Genomic DNA, 8,748 nt, shown 5'->3' with positions numbered 1-8,748 from the left:
TGGCGAAGCCCTGCCGGAGACCCGCTACATCCACCACCACGCCGTCGTGCTATTGGATCTCCATCAACCTCTCCTCCCCCTTGCTGGATCAAGAAGGAGGAGACGTCGCTGCACCGTACGTGTGTTGAACGCGGAGGTGCCGTACGTTCGGCACTCGGTCATCGGTGATTTGGATCACGGCGAGTACGACTCCGTCATCCACGTTCATTGGAACGCTTCCGCTCGCGATCTACAAGGGTATGTAGATGCACTCCTTTCCCCTCGTTGCTAGTAGACTCCACAGATGCATCTTGGTGAGCGTAGGAAAATTTTAAATTATGCTACGATTCCCAACAGATTAGTAATCAGCACAAGGATCGTTTACCCAGGTTCGGGCTGCGAGGATGCGTAAAACCCTAGTCCTGCTTTGGTGGATGTATTTCAGAGAGTTCTTGAGCTCTCGAGCTAGCTATGGTGGGTGCATGGTTCCAAAGAGCCGAATACTTCTCCAGTATTTGATGGGCCTCCTTTTATAGTCGAAAGGGGCTGCCAAAGTGGCACACAGGAGGTGGAAAGGCGTACAGTACTGCGAGCTTATCGCTCGTATTACAGGACAAGACGCATTTAATGCACCGCTGAGCTGTCCCCTAGCTTTATCGAGGACGGGTGCGAGGCCCGTCCCATCCGTCGCCGCTCCTCCTCGCTTCGACACGCGCCCTGGCCAGCGATGCATGCGACGCCATGTAGGCAGGCAGGTAGCTGAGGTGGCGCGGTGGTAGGGTCTTCACGAAGATCTGCATGCCGCCACGCAGGCGCTTAATGAGTTGGCCTGGGAGCTGCATGTTGCCACACAGGTGCCTGCCCAGCTGGTTGGGCTGGCAGCTGCATGCGAACATCGGTGGAGACTTGGCTGGTGCGGTTCTGGAAGTGGCCCCACTGACGCCCTTGGTGAGGGCCTTGCCGGGTGGCCCAGCAAAGGTCTTGCTGTGGCGTGCTGTCGTCCCCGACAAGGATCTTGCCGGGGGTCTCGTGGCTCTCCTCGGCAAGTATCTCGCCGAGGACCGTTGTCTCTTAATCCTCATCTGATCTTGAATATTCCTTGGTCTTGACAAAGATCTGCATGCCACCTTGGAGGTGCCTCCCGAGTCCTAGTTCCAACGTGGTTGGTTGAGTTGGAACCCGTGGACTCGAGGGTGGCTCACTCCGCTGGTGTGGGCGAGCCGCCCCGGCAAGGGTCTTGCCGGGGCCGCCGAGGCTACCCCCGGCAATGATCTTGCCGGGGGAACCCGCTTCGCCTCTTTGCTTCTTTGTGTTCTTGGTCTTGGCGTTGCCTTGGCTGTCTTGGATTTCGGTTTTACCTCGGTTCACCTCCCCTGTTCTGCTTGGTGTGGCCGCGGGCGCGGCTCCGACTGCCCGTGCACAGGTAAAGGGGTACAAAGGTGCGCCCCCTCTTTTGTACACCGACACCGCTAATGGGTTGCAAGTGAGAAAAATTGAGAGAACGTAGGGGGACTTTGCAGGTGACGCAAGGAACGTATGGTTTGGTTTAAGCGCGGATGGCATTAATCCTTTTGGGGAGCAGAGCAGCAATCATAGCACCTGGCCCGTGACTCTATGTATCTATAACCTTCCTCCTTGGTTGTGCATGAAGCAGAAGTTCATTATGATGCCAGTGCTCATCCAAAGGCCCTAAGCAACCCGACAACGACATTGATATGTACCTAAGGCCATTAGTTGAAGAACTTTTACAGCTGTGGAATGGAAAAGTTGTACGTGTGTGGGATGAGCACAACCAGGAGGAATTTGACCTACATGCGTTGCTGTTTGTAACCATCAATGATTGGCCTGCTCTCAGTAACCTTTCAGGACAGACAAACAAGGGATACCACACATGCACACACTGTTTAGATGACACCGAAAGTATATATTTGGACAAATGCAGGAAGAATGTGTACCTGGGACATCATCAATTTCTTCCGACCAACCATCAATGTTGAAAGAAAGGCAAACATTTCAAAGGTGAGGCAGATCATCGGAAGAATCCCGCCCTCCGTACTGGTGAGCACATACTTGATATGGTAAATGATTTACAAGTAATCTTTGGAAAGTGTCCTGTCGGACTATCTGTTCTGAATGACGCTGAGGGACGCGCACCCATGTGGAAGATGGAATCTATATTTTGGGACCTACCCTATTGGAAAGGCCTAGAGGTCCGCTCTGCAATTGACGTGATGCACGTGACGAAAAATCTTTGCGTGAACCTGCTAGGCTTCTTGGGTGTGTATGGGAAGACAAAAGATACACCGGGGGCACGGGAGGACCAGCAACGTGTGCACAAAAATGACGGCATGCATCCAAAGTAGTATGAAGGTCCTGCCAGCTACACTCTTACCAAAGAAGAGAAGGAAATCTTCTTTGAATGACTGCTTAGTATGAAGGTCCCGTCTGGCTTCTCGTCGAATATAAAGGGAATAATAAATATGGCAGAGAAAAAGTTCTAGAACCTAAAGTCTCATGACTACCACGTGATTATGGCGCAACTGCTTCCGGTTGCACCGAGGGGGATTCTACTGGAAAACGTTTGATTAGCCATTGTGAAGCTATGTGCATTCCTCAATGCAATCTCTCAGAAGGTAATCGATCCAGAAATCCTACCAAGGTTAAGGAGTGATTTGGTGCAATGTCTTGTCAATTTCGAGCTGGTGTTCCCACCATCCTTATTCAATATCATGACGCACGTCCTAGTTCATCTAGTTGACGAGATTGCCATTCTGGGCCCTGTATTTCTACACAATATGTTCCCCTTTGAGAGGTTCATGGGAGTCTTAAAGAAATATGTTCGTAACCGTGCTAGGCCAGAAGGAAGCATCTCCATGGGCCGGCAAATAGAGGAGCTCATTGGGTTTTGTGTTGACTTCATTCCTGTCCTTAAGCCGATTGGTCTCCCTCAATCGCGGAATGAGGGGAGACTGACTGGAAAAGGCACGCTAGGAGCGGACTCAATAATATGTAGGGACGGGCATTCTTGGTCTCAAGCACACTACACAGTTCTACAGAATTCTACCTTGGTGACCCCGTATGTCAATGAACACAAGAATATTCTGAGCTCCAAACACTCGGAGGAATGTGACGACTGGATTACATGTGAACACATCAGGAGTTTCGGCAGTTGGTTGCAAACACATCTCATGGGTGACAACACTGTTGTGGATGAGCTATACTCGTTGGCCAGGGGACCATCTTCGACTGTATTAACTTACGAAGGGTACGAGATAAATGGGAATACATTTTACACGATCGCCCAAGATCAAAAGAGCACTAACCAGAACAGTGGTGTCCGCTTTGATGCAGTAACTAACAGGGGAAAGGACACATATTATGGTTACATAGTGGACATATGGGAACTTGACTATGGACATGATTTTAAGGTCCCTTTGTTTCCGTGCAAATGGGCCAATCTGTCAGGAGGTGAGTGAAAGTGCTAGTTATCGACTAGAGGGGGGGTGAATAGGCGATTTTTATGAGAGTCTACAAAACACGGGGGCTTTGAAGACAAACAGTAGAAATAAACCTATTGATATGCAGCAGAAGGTAGACTACACTATACAAGCCATAGTCAAGTAAGCAATGAAGTGAAAGCACGAAGACTATCAGCAGCTAGGTAGTATGGATCAGGATGGAAGATAGTATGAAGCCAATCAACAGTAATCTTCACACAGTGAAGACAATCAGAACATGCAAGCAGGCAATGACTTCATGAAGACAAACTGTAAGTAAAGAGAGGTGAGGGATGGAACCAATAGCTTGGAGAGGACAAGGATTTGTTGGACCAGTTCCAGTTGCTGTGACAACTGTACGTCTGGTTAGGGAGGCTGAGATTTAACTCAGAAGACCGCGTCTTCACCTTATTCCCCTTGAGCTAAGGACACTTAGTCCTCGCCCAATCACTCTGGTAAGTCTTCAAGGTAGACTTCCAAACCTTCACAGACTTCGTTCACTGGCAATCCACAATGACTCTTGGATGCTCAAAATGTGACGCCTAACCGGCTGGAGGATTCATAGTCCTCAAGTGTAACAAGTCTTCAGATCATGCGGACAGAAAGACTTCAGGGATGCCTAACACTCTTTGGCTCTGGGTGTTTTGGGCTTTGTCCTCGCAAGGATCTCTCTCTCTCAAATGCTTCGGAGGTGGGTTGCTCTCAAACGACAAAAGCCGTGCATTAACTCTGAGCAGCCACCAATTTATGGTGTAGGGGGTGAGCTATTTATAGCCAGGAGGTAACCCGACCTAATTTGTCCGAAATGACCCTGGGTCACTAAGGAACTGACATGTGTCCAACGGTCAGATTTCGAACACACGCGGCATCTTGACTTGGGCTACAAGCAAAGCTGACTCATCCAACTCTGGATAAGATTTGCTCTCATTGTCTTCGCTCAAAGACATAGGATTTGGTCGAGCATCACATCAGTCACTCTGGCTTTGTTCTGTTGGACCCCACTTAACAGTACGGTGGTTCCTATGACTCAACAAAGAAGAAAAGGAAACTATGAAACAACTATGTATTCGCACTCCATAGTCTTCACGTGAATGTCTTCTCAAGTCATAATCTTCGTTGTGAATATCTTCACATGCCAACATTGTCTTCAATGTCTTCACACATTTTTAGGGGTCATCTCTGGTAGGTAAACCGAATCAATAAGGGACTACTACCTGTGTTGTCCTGCAATTCTCACAAACACATTAGTCCCTCAACAAAGTTTGTCATCAATACTCCAAAACCAACTAGGGGTGGCGCTAGATGCACTTACAATCTCCCCCTTTTTGGTGATTGATGACAAACTGGTTGAAGTTTTCAACGGGGATAAAAGTATGGGAAGGTTAAAGGATTAAGGCGTTGTCTTCATAAGTAGCAAAAGGCTCCCCCTGAAGATGTGCATATAAGTAGTTTGCTTTTGAATGCAAATGCACATGGCAGGTTTTACTTGTGGAGATCCTCTTCAACTTATGAAGAAAATTCATCATGCATATAAAGAGATAACGAAGATAATGACATGCATAATGAAAAATGGACGTCTGCGGAATGGCTTCATGCGGAATTTATCATTGCATCACAAAGTAGCAGAAAAAGTAGCAGACGACCATCGAGTTTAAGTGTTACAAATCAAAGAACCAAATGTATCAAAAAAACGAGAGTTGTAAATAATTGGCAAAAATAATGCAACCACCCATAAGGACCCGCTTGAAGAGTATCAACTCATATGCTTCTCCCCCTTTTGTCAGTAATGACCAAAAAGGTTTGAAGACATAGAGCATCTACTCATTCCCAGTTGGAGTAGATGATGGAGCAGGGTCGACGTTGGAGTTCGGTGGTGCAGAAGGGCCTGACGTAGTGTCGAGATGCAGTGCAGCCATGGTTGGTGAAGTGGCGTCGTCTTCTTCATCGACGACTCTCGCAACAATAGTTGCAGCCAAAGATGAATACTCAGAATCTTCAATTGATGGAGTGTGGCGCCAGCTTGCATTTTGTGTAGGCCTGGAATCAAACTTGAAGTCCTTAGTGAAGCCATCTTCGCGAAGATCGTCTTCAGGACAGAGCAGTGTGATACTCCTCCAGGACCGCCGACAGGCTTCATGGGCAACAAACGAGTTCTCGGTGGCCAGGTTGCGAATGCGATTGACATCCACCAAGATACTCTGCATCTGACGCTTAAGCCAGTCATGATGCTTATCCTGCTTCTAATGTAATGCCACAAGAAGCTCTCGGTCATTGAGAACACAGGAACGCTTCCGACGCCTTTGGGCAATTGTACTGGTAGTGGCTTCGGTGTTGGCACGATGTGGCACTCTCATATTTCCAGCCAGAGGATAAGCGGGAGTTGCAGCATTCGGAACAAGGATTCCCTCCATTGGTTGCGTGAAGCTTTGGCGATCAACATTATGAGGATATAGAGGCGTCTTAGCAGGCTCGGAGTAGATGGCTTCAATGGACAGATCAACCTCAGGCAGGAAGACAATGTGGTTGCGCGCTGAGGGCTGATAGTCAATAGTGGAATGAAGCTTGATCAGGCGCATCACCCATGGAGCATAAAACTTCAGATCAATTCCAGAAGCAGCTAATTGTGTGATGAAGAAATCCTAGGTATTGAATTTGATGCCATTGATGATATAAAATACCAAAGTCTTCATGGCTCCTTCGAGTTTGGCTTCAAAAGAATGTCCCTTGATTGGCCAGAGAGTACACCTCAGAATATGATATACTGTGTGGGGCAAGTACTCAAGGTCCTTTACGAAGAACTCTTTGGGGTATTCAACATCTTGAGGCAATGGCTTCATCATACTAAGCATCTCACTCATATTTGGCTCAGGCCTCTGAAAAGTACTCTACAGTTCATTTCTGTGAAGCTGACAACCAGGCTCATACAACTCACTTGGAGTGGGCAGGGAAGTAAGCACGATGATGTCTTGAGCTTTGGCTTCATGATGCACATCACCTGACATCCACTCAAGGACCCATGTCTTCGGATCACTGTTGTAGCCACGAATATGAAGCGTAGCAAAGAACTGCAGAAGGAGCTCTTCATTCCAGTGCTCTTTGTCTGTCACAAACGGAAGAAGTCCAACATCCCTGAAGCAGTCAAGAGCTTCTTCGAGACAGGGCAGCCCAGCAATAGCTTCACTATCCAGACGCATATGAGGAAATATTCGCTCTTGATTGTACAGAATACAAGAATAGTAGCTTCGCTGCTGATGGCTCCAGAAATGATCAGAAGAGATCTTTGGCTTCGAATAGGGATTCTTGGCACTGTCGAAGAAGGTATTGTGGGCTCTGAAGCTGTGCACACTAAAAGAACCTGGTGTAGTCGCAACACCTGGAAGCCTTGGCAACCGAGGCTTGGGCTTCTGAACTTGTGGCCTTTGCTCCACATGATAGTCATATTGTGGTCCAGGAGCTGTGGGAGGAACCATAATGGGCCATCGCATCGTGACAAGCTGGCCATGATCATATGCCTGTTCAATTGTGTGAGGCCTTGGAGGTGGAACAGTGACTTCAGCATTCACATTGGCTTCAGGCACCACATTGTCGCCAGGCTCCACATTGTCTTCAGCCATGACTATGTTAGTGGCTTCAGTGATGTTGTTTGTGGCAGCCTTAGTGTTTTCAACCTTTGTTTGTTCAATAACAGGAGGGTCGGGCACAATTACATTCTCCTCGAGAATGACTTGATCATCAGCAGGGGGTGTGGCAACTCTTTCTTCTTCTCTTTCTCCTTGATCTTCATCGGCTGATGCAGCCGGAATGTCTTCAGCATCTTTAGCTTCAGACTCAGAGACGTTCGCAGTAGGGGTGGCTTCAGGAAACACTTGACGTGCAACTGAGCTTTGGTGCGCTTCCCCTTCCGGAATGCTCGACATGGTGACCTGCTGCCTGGGGCCTTTGCGAAGCCTGCAAAAAGCGGGCGATGCCTTTGGTGAAGGAGTGGTCTGCACCATGTAGTTGTCGTCGTCAAGCACCGGAGTGGTGACTTGAGGTGGTGGTATTGTTGGAGTCTCATCATGCACTGGGGTGTCTTGCTGTGGCTGCTCGGCCCATGAGTCATTCTGAACAATTGGCGTCAATGGACGACCAATGCTGATAAGTTCACTACTCGTTAGAGGAGGCGATGATACCGACTGGGGCTCGAGTGTAACGCCCGGATAATCATGCTACAGTAATCCCACGCTAATGGTGCCACATCACCACAGTTACTGCTAATCTACCGTTAGGTCAAACCGTTTAAAAATTCAAATTCAAATTAATGTCAACGATAAAAGTTTTTCAACATTTAAAACAAAATGTTCGGGAGGTGCCATATTTTGCATAAGTAAATATGGTGTAATAAACACATTTTTATAAAATTCCTAGATAAATTAAAATGATTTAAAACAGAAAAGAAAATAAATAAAAGAAAAGAAATTACAAAACAAGAAACAAAAAAGGGGTAAAAGCCCCCCGGCCAACTGGGCCAGACGGCCCAGGCCGGCCCGCCTGGCCCGGCCGGCCGAATAGCCACTGCCTTATCCCCACGGGAGGGGGAAACCCTAGCCACCTACCGCACCCCACCTCCCATCTTCCCCCTCTCTCCTTGGGTCGCCATGGTCACCGACGTCCCCGCCCGCGGTCAGCGCACTCCGGCCGCGCCCGTGCGCGCTCACCGCGCCCCTCTCCTCGTTCGCCCGTGTCTCCGGCCCTTGCCGCGTCGCTCACCCTCGTGCCCCGCTGCGGCAACCCCCGCCATGGCCACGGCCCCGCCCTGCCCCGGGCAGGCTACGGGCGCCCGTCGCCCACGCCCACGCTCGTGCGCCCGCGCCCGCCTGTGGCCCCTGGGCCACTGCCAGGTGGGGCCCCGCGCCCCTGAGCCACTGCCCCTGGGCCCGAACCCCCTATGGGCCACAGACAGCTGGGCCCCGCGCCCAGAACGTAAAAAAGGGGGAATTAAAAAGAATAATGATATATAAATAAATAAAGAATATAAAGATAAAATAAAAATAAAAATAATTAATTAATTAGTTAATTAACCCTGTTTAGATTAATCTAATTTAATTAATTAGTTTAATTAATAGTTAATTAATTAGTTAACCCTAATTACCCTAATCAGTCTATGACATGTGGGACCCACTTGTCAGATGAGTGCTGACGTTAGCATGATGTCATGCTGATGTCATCCCAACACTGTTTCGGATAATGTATATATTAAATAATTAAATAAATTCCAGAAATTAATAAATTC

The sequence above is a fragment of the Triticum aestivum genome, chromosome 3D (assembly GCF_018294505.1).
Source record: "Triticum aestivum cultivar Chinese Spring chromosome 3D, IWGSC CS RefSeq v2.1, whole genome shotgun sequence".
NCBI lineage: Eukaryota > Viridiplantae > Streptophyta > Magnoliopsida > Poales > Poaceae > Triticum > Triticum aestivum.
This window is presented reverse-complemented; position numbering follows the sequence as displayed.